The sequence below is a fragment of the Entelurus aequoreus genome, linkage group LG10 (genome assembly GCF_033978785.1).
Source record: "Entelurus aequoreus isolate RoL-2023_Sb linkage group LG10, RoL_Eaeq_v1.1, whole genome shotgun sequence".
Lineage (NCBI taxonomy): Eukaryota > Metazoa > Chordata > Actinopteri > Syngnathiformes > Syngnathidae > Entelurus > Entelurus aequoreus.
This window is the reverse complement of record NC_084740.1, coordinates 30,943,192-30,965,073: the sequence shown is the minus strand read 5'-3', so window position 1 is coordinate 30,965,073 and position 21,882 is coordinate 30,943,192. Positions and strand designations below refer to the sequence as shown.

At 37.6% G+C, this 21,882-nt stretch overlaps 1 protein-coding gene across 3 annotated transcripts in view; it reads left to right on the top strand.

Annotated features, from left to right (window-relative positions):
• The first annotated feature begins 13,227 nt into the window (after positions 1-13,227).
• The window catches only part of ilvbl (ilvB (bacterial acetolactate synthase)-like), a 55,892-nt gene continuing 47,237 nt past the window's right edge, over positions 13,228-21,882 (top strand). The window contains exons 1-3 of one of the 3 annotated variants that reach the window (XM_062060508.1): positions 13,228-13,361; positions 19,399-19,496; positions 21,366-21,473. The gene's annotated coding sequence lies outside the window, so the exon portion shown is untranslated. The remainder of the gene's footprint in view (positions 13,362-19,398; positions 19,497-21,365; positions 21,474-21,882) is intronic. The other 2 variants (XM_062060510.1, XM_062060513.1) reach the window with 2 other exon arrangements.

The window sequence follows — 21,882 nt, the reverse complement described above, 5'->3', positions numbered from 1 at the left end:
GTTTGTTATAGCTGTTAAGTAGAGGAAACCTGGTTAACCTTGTTTTTTAACTCACGCAAACAACTTTTGCAATGTACGAAACGTGTCAATCCAGTCCATCAACAATCGCTAATTCTTGGGAACAAAAATATAAATTCATATATTACATATACTCTATTATTTGCAAAAAGACTTTACTCACTGAAACCGGATGTTGTGATGAAGCATATTTTTCCGCTGGCGGGTCGCGTCTTTCCCTGCCCACACAAATCACGTAGCTCGCCCAAAGCTGACAAAGTCACATGCGGGTCACATTCAGGTCGCATTGCGTTTAGACCAGGGGTGTCAAACTCATTTTAGCTCAGGGGCCGCATGGAGGAACATGTATTCCCAAGTGGTAAAATCATAGCATGATAACTTCAAAATAAAGACAACTTCAGGTTGTTTTCTCTGTTTTACTCTGGCCAAAAATAGAACAAGCACATTCTGAAAACGTACAAATCACAAATAACCCTCTGGACAAAACACTTCAAATTTGTGGAGAACTGAGGAAATTGGTGCAGTTTCAAAAACAAAATGAGCTTAGATTTGATCTCAGTGTATCTACAAAGCCAGGATTAAACTTTATGTCACAGTTTTTCTAGGATAGAACAAAAACACAACATGTAAACTCTTCTAGGTCCACGTATCAATCCAGAGCTAACTCAACAAACCGTAAGAAACGGAGGTTAAAACTATTCAAAAGGTTTAAGTTCACTTTTCTCGTGATTGACGGAGACATTTTGGGGTAACGAGGGTGCCAAATGAAGACGTGTTCAGAGCAGAAGACATAAAACGGCAGGTTTTAAGTTTCATGTGGGTCGAGGAGGAGGAGCCACAATCCCCCGTTACTGTGTACCTCTTGCTTGCCTAACAGAATTGCTATTGGGACATCCAGTGGACACATTTAGAACAGCAGTTTCATTCATTCCAAAAAAAAATTTAAAAAAAACCTGTTCAGGCCCGCGGGCCATACGTTTGACACCCCTGGTTTAGACTGAAGTCACATGTGAAAAGATCAGATTCCAATCGAATTTGGGCTACCTACTGATGTGGCCTGAATCTGATGCAAATAGATCAAACTTGAAGCACTTAGACTGGAAAAAAAAAATCAGATCTGTGTGACTTGAGGGCAAAAAAAAATCTGATTTGGTGCGCAGTGTAAACGGGGCCTTACAATAGAAATGTTAGATTAATGCGTTTATGTGCCGTGCCAGTCAAAAGTTTGGAGACACTTGGAGGCCACCTGCTCAGTGGCCTAGTGGTTAGAGTGTCCGCCCTGAGACTGGAGGTGGTGAGTTCAAACCCCGGCCGAGTCATACCAAAGACTATAAAAATGGGACCCATTACCTCCCTGCTTGGCACTCAGCATCAAGGGTTGGAATTGGGGGTTAAATCAAATGAGTCCCGAGCGTGGCCACTGCTGCTGCTCACTGCTCCCCTCACCTCCCAGGGGGTGAACATGGGGATGGGTCATATTTCACCGAGGGTGTGTGACTATCGTTGGGACTTTAAATTATGCTATTCGGTGAGAAGGTGTCCCTAAACCTTTGACCAGTAAATAATTTGATGTTTCATAAAAACGTCGTGTAGAGACCTCGTACAACTAGTGGTACTCGCACAACACTTTGAGAACCAGTAGTCCAGACAAAATGGAGTGCACTACTTGGCTACAACCAGCGGAGGCGCTAGTTTGTAGTAAAAAACGATGTTCCGTTATGAGAAGTTGAGCAACATCATGATTGGGCTTAGTACATCACTGGCATGGAAGCAGGAGTTTGGACAATTTAGTATAATGTTCAGGACAACAATGTTGTTTACGTTAAATGAAGGTATTATTTTGTACATGTAAATGATCCCCCCCAAAAAATATGAACTATTGTTTGAGGTAATTTTTTGTGAACTTTACTCCATTCGTGCATTATTTGGCATTTTTCAGAGCAAAAACTGCAGTTTCCGTGTAGTAACAGTAGACCGCTGGCTAAGAAAAGCACAATAAAAACCAAGTATAATCCTTGTCGTGCATGGCGCCAGCAGCTGTAAGAAAAACAATGTTGTATACGTTTGATACCTCAATGCTTCAAACCCCTCAGCCTGTACTGGAAATACGTCATTGTTTGTTTTTAATCACCTGCATGGGCTCACATCCTACTGTTATTTATTCAACTAAAAAAAACGTTTATTTTATATTTATTTGTCTATTTATTTGATGCACAGGTGTGCAATAAGCTCTCTAAACGATCTCACGTACCAACCAATAACAAATTAGCAATAGTCTGATGTTGATGGCTCATAATTCTTGTCTGGAATGTAATGGAGCGTACCAGCAGTCCGTGTGTGATGTATGTTAACGAGCATTAATAATTACCCTCCTGGGGGCTTCCAAGGCACAATAAACTCCACTCAAGTCCCCCAATCCACCCCCATCGTCACTGTCACACTTTTATGCATGGGACTCTTATTGTTATTCGCCTCAAATTGGAGTTTGTCTCAGAGAAAGATGGTCGTTGGTTCGAGATAAATAAACAACTAAAAACATCTGAGTGTCTGTGAAGCATGTTGTTAATCTGACAGTGCCATGTATTCATGTAATATTTGTGCAATCCCTCACATTTTTTGTCCTTCACGCCATAGGCTTTAGAGTAGTCAGTGTGCAGCTTAGCAGATGGCGTGGGCGGCTGATGCCACAGCGGTGGAGAAGAGTTGCAAGAAGATGAAGATCATTGGCCTTCTTTTGCCACATGCTAAAAAGTGTTGACCTCTGCCATGCATGGTAGATTTCATATTAGAATAAAAAGCAATAAATAAATACTCCAAATAACTTCCATATTCGATTCAACCGCCGTCTCCTCTAATCGCCAGGTGACAAAGAAAGCCAATAACCATCAGAGTCTCTAATTAGCCCCAGTTCAAAACAAACTGGTATTAATAGCTGTGGCTGTAGGCAACCTTTTGCTTACAACTTTATTGAAGCAGAATAACATTACTCAAAACAAGTGTATTCTTGTAATATTTAGATATTGTTTCTTCCTATAATTGGACGCCTTTACTTTGATACAATTATGACTATTTCCTCAAATTACAACTTTCTAATATACTCTTTTTTTTCCTTCTACTAATTTTACAGCTTTACCACCCATGTGCAGCTGGGGTGGGCTCCAGCACCCCCCGCGACCTCAAACGGGACAAGCGGTAGAAAATGGATGGATTTACTTTAATTAAATTAATATTTTTCCTAATATTACACCTTTTTTTGTTTTACAATAAAATTACAAAATATGGCACAGTTTGTCTGTAGGAGGACAAACATGACACAAACCTCCCTAATTGTTATAAAGCACACTGTTTATATTAAACATGCTTCACTGATTCGAGTATTTGGCGAGCGCCGTTTTGTCCTACTAATTTTGGCGGTCCTTGAACTCACCGTAGTTTGTTTACATGTATAACTTTCTCCGCCTTTCTAGGACGTGTTTTATGCCACTTCTTTTTCTGTCTCATTTTGTCCACCAGACTTTTAACATTGTGCATGAATGCACAAAGGTGAGTTTTGTTGGTGTTATTGACTTGTGTGGAGTGCTAATCAGACATATTTGGTCACTGCATGACTGCAAGCTAATCGATGCTATCATGCTATTTAGGCTAGCTATATGTACATATTGCATCATTATGCCTCATCTGTAGGTATATTTGAGGTCATTTAGTTTCCTTTAAGTCATCTTAATTCAATGTATATCTCATGGTACACTATCTGTATGTAATATGGCTTTTAATATTTTGCGGCTCCAGACAGATTTGTTTTTGTATTTTTGGTCCAATATGGCTCTTTCAACATTTTGGGTTGCCGACCCCTGGTCTACACTGTACGTAAATCGATACTCGTTAATACTGACATAAATAATAAGAATACACTTGTTTTGAGTAATGTTATTCTGCTTCAATAAAGTTGTAATATAATGACAAACAATATTATAATTACAAAAATAAAAGTTTTTATATTTTAACAACAATAAAATATCATGTGGAATATTGCGGGGAAAACATCTTCATTTTACAAGAATAAAGCTGCAACATTCTAAGAATTCTAAGAATGGCAATAATTCTATAATATTTTTCCCAAAATACGCACAATTTTTAGGAATTTTAAGAATTAAGTCATAGTACAAAAATAAAGTTATATCATTTTTTAGATTTTTACAACTCCCATGACTTTACCTGATAGATAGTTTGCAGAGCTGTGGGCTTCATTTTAAGATGTGTAGTAATGCTGTATAAAGTTGTTGTATTATGGGAATATAATTATACTAATGCAAGAAAAAAGTTCTGAAGTAAAAACACACAGATAGCTAAAATGGCAGTAGCTGCTTTTGGAGTGTCATGACTAAGGAAGGATAAATAATGTACTACTTTTATAGGCACTGACCAAATTCCGTGGGTAAAACCGAGTACCAGTTCAAGTAAAACCAAACTGACTTTGAAACAACGTTGCAAAATAGATGTATTTGTAAATTGAGACAACCACGTTGTTGGTTGGGAAATGACTAAATTTTAATGGACGTCAGAACCCAACATTGATTAAAAAGTCATCAAAAAACATGTTGTTTCAACATTATGTTTGAGTTGCTTAAAAACAGGACCTAATTCAACAAGTTCTCAACGTTGTTATAATGTCTTGTGCCTGCTGGGTTGTTGGACTCGGGACCGGTTCAAACACTCGGCCGGGAAACTAGCAGACAATCACTCAAAGTGGACTCTATAGGTAAAGTTACAATTTTCCATGGCAACAGAGCAAGAACAAGTTGCTCAAAAAAGTACAAAAAGGCTCCATTTTTTAACATGTGCTAGCTCGATGCTAATTTACATTGGATTTGCCATAGCGATTTTACACAGCGATTTCAACACCTCCAGATTTGGTAATGAAAACTACAACCTAGATGCATGTTGGCATAAAACAGCTGGTGTGTAATAAATACACTATTCACAGTTTAAACATGTTGTAGTGTAGAAACACAGCAGCTATAAAATTGCAAACTGTCCACATCCACATCAGAAGTTTAATGAAATGAGACTCATTTATGAGCACTTAAAGGCCTACTGAAACCCACTACTACCGACCACGCAGTCTGATAGTTTATATATCAATGATGAAATCTTAACATTATAACACATGCCAATACGGCCGGGTTAACTTATAAAGTGACATTTTAAATTTGCCGCTAAACTTCCGGTTCGAAACGCCTCTGAGGATGACGTATGCGTGTGACGTAGCCCGACGAACACGGGTATGCCTTCCACATTGAAGCCGATACGAAAAAGCTCTGTTTTCATTTCATAATTCCACAGTATTCTGGACATCTGTGTTCGTGAATCTGTTTCAATCATGTTCATTGCATTATGGAGAAGGAAGCCGAGCAAGCAAAGAAGAAAGTTGTCGGTGCGAAATGGACGTATTTTTCGAACGTAGTCAGCCACAACAGTACACAGCCGGCGCTTCTTTGTTTACATTCCCGAAAGATGCAGTCAAGATGGAAGAACTCGGATAACAGAGACTCTAACCAGGAGGACTTTTGATTTGGATACACAGACGCCTGTAGAGAACTGGGACAACACAGACTCTTACCAGGATTACTTTGATTTGGATGACAAAGACGCAGACGTGCTACTGTGAGTATGCAGCTTTGGCTTTTTTTTGCGTATGTACGTAACTTTTTTTAAATATATAAGCTTTATGAACCTTGGGTTAGGTGAACGGTCTTTTGGGCTGAGTGATTGTGTGTGTTGATCATGTGTTTGAATTGTATTGGCGTGTTCTATGGAGCTAGGAGCTAGCAGAGGAGCTAGGAGCTAGCATAACACGTACCGTACCGTACGTGCGCGTCACGTACGTAACTTTTTAAAAATATATAAGCTTTATGAACCTTGGGTTAGGTGAACGGTCTTTTGGGCTGAGTGATTGTGTGTGTTGATCGGGTGTTTGAATTGTATTGGCGTGTTCTATGGAGCTAGGAGCTAGCAGAGGAGCTAGGAGCTAGCATAACAAACACGCAGGTGTTATTATGCAGGATTAATTTGTGGCATATTAAATATAAGCCTGGTTGTGTTGTGGCTAATAGAGTATATATATGTCTTGTGTTTATTTACTGTTGTAGTCATTCCCAGCTGAATATCAGGTACCGTGAGTATGCAGCCTTGGCTGCTAAACATTCGATAACTTGACCGTATGTGCGCGTCACGTACGTAACTTTTAAAAAATATATAAGCTTTATGAACCTTGGGTTAGGTAAACGGTCTTTTGGGCTGAGTGATTGTGTGTGTTGATCAGGTGTTTGAATTGTATTGGCGTGTTCTATGGAGCTAGGAGCTAGCAGAGGAGCTAGGAGCTAGCATAACAAACACGCAGGTGTTTTTATGCAGGATTAATTTGTGGCATATTAAATATAAGGCTGGTTGTGTTGTGGCTAATAGAGTATATATATGTCTTGTGTTTATTTACTGTTGTAGTCATTCCCAGCTGAATATCAGGTCACCCCCGGCTCTCACAGCATCTTCCCTATCTGAATAGCTTCAACTCCCCACTAGTCCTTCACTTGCACTTTACTCATCCACAAATCTTTCATCCTCGCTCAAATTAATGGGGAAATTGTCGCTTTCTCGGTCCGAATCTCTCTCACTTCATGCGGCCATCATTGTAAACAATAGGGAACTTTGCGTATATGTTCAACTGACTACGTCACGCTACTTCCGGTAGGGGCAAGCCTTTTTTTTATCAGATACCAAAAGTTGCAATCTTTATCGTCGTTGTTCTATACTAAATCCTTTCAGCAAAAATATGGCAATATCGCGAAATGATCAAGTATGACACATAGAATAGATCTGCTATCCCCGTTTAAATAAAAAAAATTCATTTCAGTAGGCCTTTAATGAAATGTGTGTTTAGAGAGGCTGTTGACATTATGTCTGGCCTGCCACATATTCAAGGCAAGACAGCAAACAACAAAACAGATATGACATGATTTAGTATGAAAACACCAAGCAGCACTAAACTGTGTCAAACTATTGATATTCATGCATCAGTACAGTAAAGGTCAGTGGAAGGATTGTGCAAGCATGACAGCCTGTACTTTATACTAAATAAATATATGCTACGTATATTCTAGTCTGTATGCACTTAATCTCTTTGCTTTGGCTTCACTTTGAAAAGGTCCTCATTCTGAAGCGAGTTTGTACTTTGCAGCATTCCGCATCCCAGGCAGTCCTTCACACCTAACACGTCTTAAGGGGAGCATCATTTACGCTGCATTACTTTTCATATTTCACAGCTTGTTGCTCAGCCGTGCGTTTGTGAGCGATGGCCTTCCTTTAAGTTGCGCACAATTCCAGCTGGAGATATTTGTCATCAGTTATGAAAGAAGCAAAATGGATAGTTTATATGTGCTGACTGTCATGTTAAGAAAATCAACACTAAGAAAAACAAATTATTAATTTGAACTATTATTTTTTTATTAATTTAAATTGATTAATTCATCAAATATTAAGTTGCTGTAATTGTATATTATTCTCATCACATTTAAACTTGAATTGTTTTCAACTTAAGCAAAACATTTTGAATTTTCTCAAAAACTCGTAATTTTAAATAAAACCGTTTTACAGGAATACCTGTATGGTTGTAATTTAAAAATAATAACGTTTTATTATTAAACAATTATACAATATAAATGTAATACGGTTGAGGGTGGAACACTAACTAAGAATAAAGTTGTAATATAAGGAAATAAATATAAATCATATTAAAAAATAAAGCTGTAATAGGAAATAAAAAAGAGTACTTTCATCAGAAGAAATTTGTAATATTATTAGGGGGGGGGGGAAGAGTAATCTTATAAGAATAAAGTTGTAAAATAGATAGATAGATAGATAGATAGATAGATAGATAGATAGATAGATAGATAGATAGATAGATAGATAGATAGATAGATAGATAGATAGATAGATAGTACTTTATTGATTCCTTCAGGAGATATACCATGAAAAACAAAATGACTTTATAAATATAAAGTTGGACTACATACAGTATAAGGAGAAAGTGAGTAATTTCTGAGAATAAAGTTTTAATATAAGAAAAATTGTGATTTTATATTAATAAAGTTATAATGCTATTGGGAAACAAAAAAATCATTAAATACATTGATTAACATTAATAGGAAAAAAAAGACTAATTTTATGAGAAATAGTTGTAATATTAATAGAAAAAAAAGACAAATTTAATTATAATACATTTTTAATATTATTAAAAGGAAAAACATGTTGTATGAGAAAACAGTCATATTATGTAGTAAATATATTATAGTAAAGTCATAATATTATAGGAAGAGGGGACCGAATAAACTTGCAATGTTTAGAGTAAATAGTTTTAAGTTCCGAAGAATACATATTCAATTTATTTTATTAGTTGTAATATTAAGAAACAGTGTACATATTACAAAAATAAGTATTCTTATTCTAAAAATTTTTCATGACAATAATGTCATAATATTTTGTCCAAAAATACCCACCATTTTACCAAGATTAAAAATGTTTTTAGAAAAAAAATTATAAAGTTGTGGTATCATGAGAAACAAATTACACTTATATAGGAGCAAGTTTTAGTGTAAAAATATAAATTGTAAATTTTTCAAAATGTGTAATTTTATGACAAAATAAATGTGTATATATATATATATATATATATATATATATATATATATATATATATATATATATATATATATATATATATATATATATATATATATATATATATATATATATATATATATATATATATATATATTGTTGCGTCGACCAGCATTCCTCCAATGGGGAATTCAAATTGCTAGTCTCTCCCAGATTATTTTTATGGCAATAAACTGATGTTTATATTCAATCAATAGGCAGTAGTTGGTATTTTGTGGTTTATTCTCAAAGCTTAGAGGACAAACCTGAGACCAACCCAGCACCCAAGCGTTCCCTAGCCCGGTTCAGATCGGTCTGAAAACCATCACGAAAACATTCTGTTCCTCAATCTCTCCCCCTGCCCTCACGCCCGCACAGATGCCCATTGTGTCCGTTATCTCAAGTCGGCCCGAGAAGGGAAGCAGGGAGGACTCCTCTTCTCTGCCTCCTACTTCAAGGCCGTCCACAGTGCAAGCACTTTGTCATGAGACGATGCAAAAAAGGAAAAGAGTACAAGATGGAACATTAGCTATTTAAAATATGACTATAGTCATATAAAAGAAGTAACTCTTAATTATGGATAAATGTGGATATATGCATCCGTCAAAAAATAAATATATATATATATATATATATATATATATATATATATATATATATATATATATATATATATATATATATATATATATATATATATATATATATATATATATATATGTATATATATATTCCAAGAAAATGTTTACAATTATAATACAATGTCATAATATTATGTCCAAAATACTCAATTGGTGTATTAAATGATATTAATAATAAAGTAAGAACAAAGTAAAAGCATGACAAGAATAAAGTTGTAATATTATGAAAAAAAAGGTTAAGTTGTAATTTAATAAATAGAAAAACATGAAGAAACGTGTAATATTATGAGAGTGCATCCAGATTTTACAAAATAAAGTATCAATAATAATAATAATAACAATAACAATGATAATAATAAAAGAACAATAATATTTCAAGAAAAATGTGTAAAATTAGAAGAAAATAAACAATTAATATTTTATACGTTACCACAATATTAGAAACTTTTTCTTGTAATATTCCAACTTTTTGTCATTACTGTGATATATTTTTTTTACTTAATTTTTTTCTAACAACTTCTTGTCATGCTGCTAAAACCACATGGACAAAATTATTGGGACACCTGGCCTTTTACATCCAAAGCCCAATGGGATTACAGTACACTGTTTATGTGCTGCTGCTGCTGCTGACAAACACTCCATCCATCCATCCATTCATCCATCTTCTTCCGCTTATCCGAGGTCGGGTCGCGGGGGCAGCAGCCTAAGCAGGGAAGCCCAGACTTCCATCTCCACAGCCATTTCGTCCAGCTCCTCCCGGGGGATCCCGAGGCCAGCCGGGAGACATAGTCTTCCCAACGAGTCCTGGGTCTTCCACGTGGCCTCCAACCGGTCGGACGTGCCCTAAACACCTCCCTAGGGAGGCGTTCGGGTGGCATCCTGACCAGATGCCCAAACCACCTCATCTGGCTCCTCTCGATGTAGAGGTGCAGCGGCTTCACTTTGAGCTCCTCCCGGGTGACAGAGCTTCTCACCCTATCTCTAAGGGAGAGACCCGCCACCTGACAGGGGAAGCTCATTTCGGTCGCTTGTACCCGTGATCTTGTCCTTTCGGTCATGACCCAAAGCTCATGACCATAGGTGAGGATGGGAACGTAGATCGACCGGTAAATTGAGAGCTTTGCCTTCCGGCTCAGCTCCTTCTTCACCACAACGGATCGATACAGCGTCCGCATTACTGAAGACGCCGCACCGATCCACCTGTCGATCTGACGATCCACTCTTCCCTCACTCGTTAACAAGACTCTGAGGTACTTGAACTCCTCCACTTGGGGCAAGATCTCCTCCCCAACCCGGAGATGGCACTCCACCTTTTTCCGGGCGAGAACCATGGACTCGGACATGGAGGTGCTGATTCCCATCCCAGTCGCTTCACACTCGGCTGCAAAACTCATTTATGGGATTTTTTACCCTCCCCTTTCATCTTCCTAAAGGTCGACTTTGAGTCATGGATCCAGCGTGAAAGTTTTGGATCCAGCCACCATATCTACTTGGTGTGCTGCTTCACACAAAGAGCTTTATCTGGCGTGGAATAAAAGACAGGAGCGCAGAGCGTGAAGAAGTGTTTCTAACACAAAGACAACCGTCGCATCAGGGAGTTTCATCTCCAGCAGTGCTTCTCCTCACAGACCACAATCTAGTCTATTTAGAGGAGCGGGAATAAAAAGCGGATTTGTGTCGCACAGCATGAGAACACAGGCTGACACTGCTAAATGTTCTCCGCACATCAGAGGTGTGATTCTTATAACATCGGCGTTATCTTGCAGACACACGTGTAAAAGTTCACAAGGGAACGTGTCGGTGTGATGATGATGATGATGATGATGATGATGATGATGATGATGATGATGATGATGATGATGATGATGATGATAATGTCACTGTCTGTCCTCGCCAAACCTTCAAGTTGGTGCTCGCTTATTTTGGAAATTTTGCTTTCCAATTCCAACTAATATTTTGGTGTTTCACCCATAGACATCTTATAAGTAGACGCAGCATGGAGCGCTACTGCCTACAGGCGCAGACGAGACGCGGGGCCGCCATCTTGGAGTGGTGATCCGCTCCACTCAGTGCAATTCATTTGGCAGGAGCAATGAACTGTCAGCGCATTTAATTCATCTTACCTCACTGAATACCACTGATTTTCACGCGATTTTTTGTCATACTTGTAGTTATGATAAAGGACACATGTTTTATTATTCATAGTTTGCTTAACAGTAATAGAATATTCTTATATGCTATAAGTGACCAGACGTCCGAGATCAAAACTGGGAATATAATCCCAGAGAAGGGGGGAAAAAATGGTGAGCTATTTTTAAATTAAAGAAACAATATGATTAGGTTATATATACATGCGTATATCCTACATAAACAATGTATGAATACATTAGATATCTATATATCTTAGGGACTTATAGGCTGTATCTCTGTTGTTGCTGCAGCAGCAGAGAGTTTATTCTGTCTTGACACTTTGTATTGATATTTTGTATTACATTCTTCCCTTAAATGATAATGTTTACAGTGATTGTTTTATATGTATTTTTTATGTATGTCGCTTTGGATAAAAGCGTCTGCCAAATACTTAAACATAAACATATACAAACACCTGAAAGTCTTTATATCAGCTAAAACCCCCAATCTGTTTCACTGGATTCAGGATAAAACCAAATTCTGTTTTACAATCTTTATCTTCATCATTTATTTCAACTTAATGTTATTCAAGTATGACATTTTTAAATGTAATTAATTTCATTGACAAGCAGTTCTAATATGGTCATACTTGCCAACCCTCCCGTTTTTAGCGGGAGACTCCCGGTATTCAGCGCCTCTCCCGATAACCTTCCGGCAGAAATTTTCTCCCGACAAACTCCCGGTATTCAGCCGGAGCTGGAGGCCACGCCCCCTCCAGCTCAATGCGGACCTGAGTGGAGACCGCCTGTTCTCACGTCCGCTTTCCCATAATATAAACAGCTTGCCTGCCCAATGACGTCATAACTGTAGAATGATCGAGGGCGAGTTCTTGGTTTCTTATGTGGGTTTATTGTTAGGCAGTTTCATTAACGTCCTCCCAGCGCGGTAACAACACACAACAACAGCAGTCACGTTTAGTCTACCGTAAAGCAGTTCGTCTGCCGTAAACAGCAATGTTGTGACACTCTTAAACAGGACAATACTGCCATCTACTGGATAGCCTCCAGAACACTGACATTCAAGTATTTCTTTTATTTATATGTATAATAAAATAAATATATATATAGCTAGAATTCACTGAAAGTCAAGTATTTCATATATATATATATATATATATATATATATATATATATATATATATATATATATATATATATATATATATATATATATATATATATATATATATATACATATATATATATATATATATATATATATGAAATACTTGAGTTGGTGAACTCTAGCTTAAGTATATTCCCCTCTTAACCACGCCCCAACCATGCCCCCCGCCCCCCGCCCCACCCCACCCCCACCCCCACCTCCCGGTATCGGAGGTCTCAAGGTTAGCAAGTATGAATATGGTCATACTCTTGTTTGCTAGCGGCTAAGATTTCAGTACTATTGAAGATCTTTGCTCCTTCTCAACTCTGTGGTAATATTATTTTCACAAAATACAACCAATAGTACGTTAATGTGAAATCTTACTTGTGAAAAGTAATCCCCCGATTCCTATTTTCAACAGTTCGCTCATTTTGAGCAGGAAAACGCTGAACACCATCACCACTTCAAGATGGCGGCCCAATTTCTCGCGTCACAGCAGCCATTGCTGCGTCTACTTATAACATGTCTATGGTTTCATCCATTGGGTGTTGCCTGTGCTGCTCTCTCTTGCAGTGGTTGTGGGCGGAGCCACCTGCACACACCTGTGTGCAATTTGTTGTCAGTCTTCTCCTCTGCTTTGGGGTCTTACTTCCAGCCTTCAACTGATTGTGCCCGGGAAAATTTTTAGCTCCAAAGGTAAGGTAATATGGAAATACATTTAGTTTATGTAAAAAAAAAACTGCATGCATCTTTCATGATTTATGTCCCCTCTTAAACCAAGCACTATCAGGACACATAGTTAACATTTTATGTTGTGTTATGTCAGCCCCTTCTTAAATCAAGCCCAAGCAGGACGTGTTGCACTTGCATTGTCTTATTATTGTGTTCTCTACTTTTTCTCTGTCCATCCCCTCTTACAAGGGAAATGCACTTTTTGGGAGAATTTGGTCTATTGTTTACAATCATTATGAGAGACAAGAAGACAACATTTTTTTGTTTGGTTTCTTTGCATTCTAGCATGTAAAAATCGGCCCGTTCTTGGTTTGCTAGCAACACAGCTAATGGGCGCAATCAATTCTACCTCTAAAACTTGTAATTGTATTATGTCAAATAAAACAGTTTTACAAGAATTAAGAATTAAGTAATTTAAAAATAATAAAGTTTTATTATTAAACAATTATACAATATAAATGTAATATTGTTGGGGGGAAATCACTAATTAAGAATAAAGTTGTAATATTAGGAAATAGATATAAATTATTTAGAAATAAAGCCTTAATAGGAAATAAAAAAAGAGTAGTTTCATCAGAAGAAAGTTGTAATATTGATAGGGGGAAAAAAGAGTAATTTTATAAGAATAAAGTTGTAAAATATACCATGAAAAACAAAATGACTTTATAAAAATAAAGTTGGACTATATATAAGGAGAGCGTGAGTAATTTCTGAGCATAAAGTTGTAATACAAGCCAAATAATGATTTCATATTAATAAAGTTATAATGCTATTGATAAACAAACAATTCAATAAATAAAGTTGTAACAATAGGAAAAAAAAGACACATTTTATGAGAAATAGTTGTAATATTATTAGGGTGGGAAACATTTTTTATTTAATAATAATACATTTGTAATATTAAAAGAAAAAATTGTTATATGAGAAAACAGTCATATTATGTAGTAAATATATTATAGTATAGTCATAATATTATGGAGGAAAGGGACCGGATAAACTTGTAATGTTTACAGTAAATGGTTTTAAGTTCTGAAGAATACATATTCCATTTATTTTATTAAAGTTGTAATATTAAGAAACAGAGTAAATATTACAAAAATAAAGTTATAACCTTCTGATGAAAAGTGTTCATTTGAATCAATTCTACCTCTAAATCACTTTAAAAATGCATTCAAAAAACATCAACAATACTTAATATACGTTCCGTAACCTATATAAAATTTGTGACAATGAGGTATTTTAAAGTGTTCTTTTTTTTTCTTTTCATGTTTAAAGCAGCTAGTATTTTCCTATGTAGTGTGTCTTCTCGTGATCTCCGTGCTTTTATCTTATGTCCGCTAGTACAGTGTTTTTCAACCTTTTTTGAAAAAATCCGGAGGCACACCACCAGCAGAACTCATTAAAAAACGAAACTCAGTTGACAGTAAAGAGTCGTCGTCGCAATTGTTGGATATGACTTTAAACCATAACCAAGCATGCATCACTATAGCTCTTGTCTCAAAGTAAGTGTACTGTCACTACCTGTCACATCACGCCGTGACTTATTTGGAGTTTTTTGCTGTTTTCCTGTGTGTAGTGTTTTAGTTCTTGTATGGCGCTCCTATTTTGGTGGCTTTTTGTCTTTTTTTGGTATTTTCCTGTAGCAGTTTCATGTCTTCCTTTGAGCGCTATTTCCCGCATCTACTTTGTTTTAGCAATCAAGAATATTTCAGTTGTTTTTATCCTTCTTTGTGGTGACATTGTTGATTGTCATGTCATGTTCGGATGTACATTGTGGACGCCGTCTTTGCTCCACAGTAAGTCTTTGCTGTCGTCCAGCAGTCTGTTTTTGTTTCCTTTGCAGCCAGTTCAGTTTTACTTTCGTTCTGCATAGCCTTCCCTAAACTTCAATGCATTTTCTTAGGGGCACTCACCTTTTGTTTATTTTTGGTTTAGGGATTAGACACCTTTTTACCTGCACACTGCCTCCCGCTGTTTCCGACATCTACAAAGCAATTAGCTACCGGCTGCCACCTACTGATATGGAAGAGTATTACACGGTTACTCTGCCGAGCTCCAGACAGCACCGACACTCAACAACAACACGTAATTTGCAGACTACAATTACTGGTTTGCAAAAAATATTTTTAACCCAAATAGGTGAAATTAGATAATCTCCCACGGCACACCAGACTGTAGTGGTTGAAAAATACTGCACTAGTAAACTCTTTGTTTTGTTTTGTTTTAAGGGCTCCTGTTGGTCGGCTCACAGAGCTGTTTTGGCAAGTTCTTATCTGTTTTCAAGGCCTTAGCTGTCCTCTTTTCTGAGGAGCTGTTTTCCTGCTACATAAGATGACTCTTTTTATTTGGATTTAGACCTCTTCTTGCTGATGCTACTGTCACATTGTAAGGGATGGTCTCCTAAAGTTTTAGTAAAAACTTGGTATTGTACCATTCTTTTCTCTGGGGTCCTTCTTACTCAACATATGTCATCCAAAATAACTTGGGATCAACCAGTGTGTTTTATTCCCTGAGAGGAAGACTGGGGGCACGGGCGGGGTGACAGGTTGAGGATTGGACGTTTCTTACACTCTTCTAGACAGACTCACCAGGCCTAAAACAGAAATCAAAGTAAGCAAAGCCTTTTGTAAAATCTGCATTAGGAGTCTGTCCTGAAGTCTGTAAGTCAAACACTGTTTTGGACCACATGGACAGAGTTGTAGTATTATAGGAATTTTGAGTGTATATTTTCACCTGAGCACTATTTACAACTACTATGTAGAGGCGGGTAATAACCAAACCGTTATTGTAAGAGCAAACACTGAGGAACTCTTTTTCTAGTGCAGTGACACACTGGCGTGCTTTGGTATTAGCCGTAAAAGCTAACCACGGCAAGAGATAAGCTAGCTTCTACGACAACACAAAACGCACTTGAGTTTGTAATGTACAACATAATACGATAGAAGACCAATTTGTACTGACAGAAAAACATGAACAATCATATTACAGTATCTGTAAAGTATTAGCCCACATGTCATGTTTTGTTGTACACAGCTAGCCATACAGCGTATGATGTCTGTAGTTGTACATACGTATCATGATCAATATAAAGTGTGACTCACTCGATGGACAGTTGTCTGTTTGGTCCAGCCGGCCGGGGACGTTTTTTTTCCAGTTAATAATGGGTAAGCAATCCATTTATGTCGAAGTAGCTTGGCTTCAAGTTCCACATTTTGCAGCTTCGACTCACTTTCACCTCATTCTCTCGGCTTCCGTCTGCTCCAACGTCTCACTCTTACTTTGTGCTGGCTTCTACAAGCTGTTGTTCAGCCTCCATAAATTCAGCTTCAAAAACATAAAATTGTGAATCCTCATTTGTCCAAAAATAGTCGTCTTTGTTGTTTGTTACTGAATCTACCATGATTAGAACAACACATGCATGTTTGTATCCGAAATGGGGGGGTTGCCAGAAGTCGGACGGAAATAAATGCGCCGAAGAATTACTTCCGGCAATGATTAAAATGACAAAAATACGGTAAATGTTGTCAAGTTTTTGTATGTCTTGTCCCCTAATAAACCAAGAAACCACTTTGTTAGTGATGGTTTTGTTCTCAAGGTTATGTCTGTCCCCTTTCAAATGAAGTTAAACCAAGTACCAGTTTGATGTGGTTTATGTTTTTTGTCTGCCCCCTCTCAAATTAAGTACAAGCAGGACATGTTGATGTTGTGTCTTAATCTTGGGTTCTCCTGTTTCTGTGTCCATCCCCTCTTAAAGGAAGCACTTGTAGGGGATGTGGTCTCTTGTCATCGCTGGTTTTTCTCAAGTTTATATATATTTGTCCCCTTTTAAACCAAGTCAATCCAAATACCAGCAGGAGATGTGGTTTTCTTAATGTGTTATCACATTCCTCTTTGTCTGTCCCCTCTTATATCAAGTGTGTTTTTATTGTCTCTTGTTGCTTTTTGTTTTGTAGTTTATATGTACACTACCGTTCAAAAGTTTGGGGTCACATTGAAATGTCCTTCATTTTTTAAGGAAAAGCACTGTACTTTTCAATGAAGATAACTTTAAACTAGTCTTAACTTTAAAGAAATACACTCTATACATTGCTAATGTGGTAAATGACTATTCTAGCTGCAAATGTCTGGTTTTTGGTGCAATATCTACATAGGTGTATAGAGGCCCATTTCCAGCAACTATCACTCCAGTGTTCTAATGGTACAATGTGTTTGCTCATTGGCTCAGAAGGCTAATTGATTATTAGAAAACCCTTGTGCAATCATGTTCACACATCTGAAAACAGTTTAGCTCGTTACAGAAGCTACAAAACTGAACTTCCTTTGAGCAGATTGAGTTTCTGGAGCATCACATTTGTGGGGTCAATTAAACGCTCAAAATGGCCAGAAAAAGAGAACTTTCAGCTGAAACTCGACAGTCAATTCTTGTTCTTAGAAATGAAGGCTATTCCCCCCCCCCCCCACACACCCCTGATTGTAAATAATGTAAATAATTCAATGTGATTATCTTGTGTGATGACTGTATTATAATGATAGTGTATATGATAGTATATATCTGTATCATAAATCAATTTAAGTGGACCCCGACTTAAACAAGTTGAAAAACTTATTCGGGTGTTACCATTTAGTGGTCAATTGTACGGAATATGTACTTCACTGTGCAACCTACTAATAAAAGTCTCAATCAATCAATCAATCAACCACAAAATTGTTTGGGTCACCCCAAACTTTTGAACGGTAGTGTATGTCCCCTATTAGACCAAGTTAAACAAAAAAATTGCAGATGTGGTTGTTGTCTTGATGTCTTCTCTAGTTCCTCTTTGTCTGTCCCCTCCTAAATCAAGCACTTGTGGGTGATGTTTTTGTTGTCTCTTGCTATTGTTTTATGTTCTGTCATTTGTGTATGTATGTCTGGAGACAAACAGTTAATGTTTTATGTTGTTTTCTGTCTGCCCCCTCTTAAATTAAGTACAAGCAGGACATGTTGCTTTTGTTTCTTAACATTGTGTTCTCCCGTTTCTCTGTCCATCCCATCTTAAAGGAAGCACTTGTGGGGGGTGTTGTTTTTGTTGTCTCTTGTCATTGCTAATTTTCTCAAGTTTATATATCTCTGTCCCCTATTAAACCAAGCACTAGCAGGAGATGTGGTTTTCCTAATTTTTATCTAGTTCCTCTTTGTCGGTCCTCTCTTAAAACAAGCACTTAACTGTGATGTTATTGTTTTTGTTGTCTCTTGTTGTCTTTTTGTTGTGAAGTTTATATATGTATTTATGTCCCCTATTAAACCAACTTAAACCAAACACTAGCAGATGTGGTTGTTGTCTTGGCGTGTTCTCTAGTTCCTCTTTGTCTGTCCCCTCCAAAATCAAACACTTGTTGCTGATGTTGTTTTTGTTGTCTCTTGCTTTTGATTATGTCTTGACGTTTGTGTATGTATGTCTGGAGACACGGTTAATGTTTTATGGTGTTTTCTGTCTGCCCCCTCTTAAATCAAGCACGAGCAGGACATGTTAATATCGTGTTCTCTAGATTTTCCGTGTGCATCCCAACTTAAAGTACGCACTTGTTGGTGATGTTTCTGTTGTCCCTCATTCATTGTTCTATAGTTTAAGTACTGTATGTCCCCTATTAAACCAAGTTAAACCAAACCCTAGCATATGTAATTGCTGTCTTAATGTTCTCTCTGGTTCCTCTTTGTCTGTCCCCTCTTAAATTAAACACTAGTGATGTTTATGTTGTCACTCATTGTGACTTTTTGCTCTCAAATATGTTTGTTTGTCCCCTATTAAGCCAAGTTAAACCAAGCACTAGCAGGAGACAGTTATGTTGTTTAGGTTCTCTGTCTCTGTCCCCTCTTAAAATACGCACTTACCTGTGATGTTATTGTTTTTGTTGTCTCTTGTTATTGCTTTTTGTTATCTGGTTTCTCTGTCCCTTCTTGAACCAAGCCAAAGTAGGAGATGTGATTGTTATTTTACTGTTCTTTTTTTTCTTCCTCTCTTAGATGAAGAATGAGACAGGGTATATTTCTGCTGCTGTGTCTTTTCATTTGGGTTCTCTACTTTCCCTCTGGCCCTCCCATCTTAAAACAAGCACTTGCGTGTAGGTGACATTGTTTTTGTTGTCTCTAATTGATTGTTGTTCTAAAGTTTATCTGTGTGTCCCCCTTTAAACCAAATCAGCCAAACACTAGCAGGATATGTGGTTGTTTAGTGTTATGGTTGTTTTTGTTCTCTCTTAAAGGCCTACTGAAACCCACTACTACCAACCACGCAGTCTGATAGTTTATATATCAATGATGAAATCTTAACATTGCAACACATGCCAATACGGCCGGGTTAACTTATAAGGTGCAATTTTAAATTTCCCGGGGAACTTCCGGTTTGAAAACATCTAGGTATGATGACGTTTGCGCGTGACGTCAATGGTTGAAACGGAAGTATTCGGACACATTGTATCTCAATACAAACAGCTCTGTTTTCATCGCAAAATTCCACAGTATTCTGGACATCTGTGTTGGTGAATCTTTTGCAATTTGTTTAATGAACAATGGAGACTGCAAAGAAGAAAGCTGTAGGTGGGATCGGTGTATTAGCGGCTGGCTGCAGCAACACAAGCAGGAGGACTTTGACTTGGATAGCAGACGCGCAATCCGACGCTAGCCGCCGACCGCACGGATGATCGGGTGAAGTCCTTCGTCGCTCCGTCGATTGCTGGAATGCAGGTGAGCACGGGTGTTGATGAGCAGATGAGGGCTGGCTGGCGTAGGTGGATAGCTAATGTTTTTAGCATAGCTCTGTGAGGTCCCGTTGCTAAGTTAGCTTCAATGGCGTCGTTAGCAACAGCATTGTTAAGCTTCGCCAGGCTGGAAAGCATTAACCGTGTATTTACAGGTCCATGGTTTAATAGTATTGTTGATTTTCTGTCTATCCTTCCAGTCAGGGGTTTATTTCTTTTGTTTCTATCTGCAGTTAAGCCCGATGCTATCACGTTAGCTCCGTAGCTAAAGTGTTTCGCCGATGTATTGTCGTGGAGATAAAAGTCACTGTGAATGTCCATTTCGCGTTATCGACTCTCATTTTGAAGAGGATATAGTATCCGAGGTGGTTTAAAATACAAATCCGTGATCCACAATAGAAAAAGAGAGTGTGGAATCCAATGAGCCAGCTTGTACCTAAGTTTCGGTCAGAGCGAAAAAAGATGCGTCCTGCACTGCACTCTAGTCTTTCACTCTTACGTTCCTCATCCACGAATCTTTCATCCTGGCTCAAATTAATGGGGTAATCGTCGCTTTCTCGGTCCGAATCGCTCTTGCTGCTGGTGTAAACAATGGGGAAATGTGAGGAGCCTTTCAACCTGTGACGTCACGCTACTTCCGGTACAGGCAAGGCTTTTTTTATCAGCGACCAAGAGTTGCGAACTTTATCGTCGATGTTCTCTACTAAACTTTCAGCAAAAATATGGCAATATCGCGAAATGATCAAGTATGACACATAGAATGGATCTGCTATCCCCGTTTAAATAAAAAAAAATCCTTTCAGTAGGCCTTTAACGACTAGCTGGACATGTTGTCTTGTTACTGTGATCTGTATTTTCTCTGTTTGTCCCCTCTTAAAACAAGCGCTTCAAATGTCGGTGATGTTTTTGTTTTGTTGTCTCTTGTCATTTATTTTTCTTCACAGATTTCTACATCCGTCCCCTCTTTAACATTCTAAACCAATCTCTAGCGTTTATTGTTGTTTGTGTTGTCTGTTATTATTGCTTTTCATCTCTTCTCTCTGTCCGCCCCCTCTTAAACCATGTTAATCCAAGCCCTTACAAGCGATGTTCCTGCCTCTCAATCAGTTTTGACTCACTGCTGTTATTGTCATCTGTCCCCTCTTATGATTCTTCTATGCAAGATAGCTTCCAGTTAAGTCGTCAAACAAACTAAAAATGAGTCATCTTTTCCCTTTCCTGTCTTTTATTCAGCCCCATACACCCGTGGGAGATGCACCGTGCGTCTACACCAGACAATAAAGTGTTATGAGTGGATTAACCGCCTACGTCTACACACCAGGAAGGCAAGAAGGAAAAAATGTAAGCAAACGGTTGGGATGAGGAGAGAATAATCAAAGATGTGATGGACTGTCAGGCCTGCTGTGTCTCCACTGGATGCAATTTTAAGGCTCATCCAGACAACTAGTTTTTTTTTTATATCATTAATGTAAGATTTATTACTTTAATTTATGAACAACGCAGAACTGTGTAGACATAAATCTCTGTAGCGAGCACAACTTTTTATTTGACCAACTGTTGATAAAAATGCATTACCATAGTTGGGTTGTTTTTCAAATGTTTGTTTTTATGTTCTCCCAAGGGAGGCCACCATGATTTCAAACATAGTTTCTATTCATTCAGTGTGATCTTCAAAAGGCATGAGTGAATACACTTTTATTAGTTTTAGAAAGCAAAAAGAATATGAACTAGAGTGCAAAGTAAACAGAAA